The sequence below is a fragment of the Myotis yumanensis genome, unplaced genomic scaffold (genome assembly GCF_028538775.1).
Source record: "Myotis yumanensis isolate MYYU_CA2020_CCGP unplaced genomic scaffold, mMyoYum1.0.hap1 SCAF_56, whole genome shotgun sequence".
In the NCBI taxonomy this organism is placed as follows: domain Eukaryota; kingdom Metazoa; phylum Chordata; class Mammalia; order Chiroptera; family Vespertilionidae; genus Myotis; species Myotis yumanensis.
In genome coordinates this window covers 171834-172500 of record NW_027223807.1, presented here as the reverse complement: position 1 = coordinate 172500, position 667 = coordinate 171834, and the positions used below count along the sequence as shown (strand labels likewise).

At 54.0% G+C, this 667-nt stretch overlaps 1 long non-coding RNA gene across 1 annotated transcript in view; it reads right to left on the bottom strand.

Annotated features, from left to right (window-relative positions):
* Window positions 1-464, bottom strand: part of LOC139000970 (uncharacterized) — a 1262-nt gene extending 798 nt beyond the window's left edge. The window contains exons 1-2 of the long non-coding RNA XR_011469768.1: window positions 161-464; window positions 1-19 (exon numbers count right to left, since the gene is read on the bottom strand). The exon at window positions 1-19 is cut by the window's left edge and continues 166 nt beyond it. This is a non-coding gene — a long non-coding RNA (uncharacterized lncRNA). The remainder of the gene's footprint in view (window positions 20-160) is intronic.
* Between the last annotated feature and the right edge of the window lie 203 nt (window positions 465-667).

The following is a 667-nucleotide window of genomic DNA, read 5'->3' as shown; positions in this document are numbered from 1 at the left end:
TGTCTGTCCTTCTTGACTGCTAGGTGGAAACGAGAGAGAGAGAGAGAGAGAGAGAGAGAGAGAGAGAGAGAGAGAGAGAGAGAGAGAGAGAGAATGAGAATATGAAGCTTTCAAACGCGCCCTCCCCGCCTCCCCCCAGTACCGGACCCTGCGTTCTCACCACCCTGGTGATGACATGATGACGATGCAACCTGTCCTTGTCATGCGCCACCTTCCTGGTGACCGCTTTTATAAGCCTCAAAGCGAGGTCGGCCAGAGGGCCGGGCTGGTCCGTTGTCGTCACAGGGCGGAGCCAAATCAGGGACAGCGCCTGCGCAGTCGGCAGACAGGGGGGCATGAATGGAAGGCAGTGGATCGCCATACTAGCACTTTGGATGGAGGCACATCCATTCTAAATAACACAAAGCAGTACCTGTACCTCAAATGGAAACTTCTTTCGCAGACATGAAAAATGCAGGTCACTTGGACACTATGGACGGCTTTGTCGTGTAGAAATGGGCAGGGGTGAATTAGGCATTCTGAACTTTGTCCTCCTTTGGGTTTGTCCTTGTGATCCAAAGGAACTCTCCCCAGCCAGGAAAGGTATGAGGTGGACTGAAGTGGACCACAGTGGGGTTTCTGGCTGGAAACCACAAACCACACCACTGGCGGCGACCGACCGGGTGTG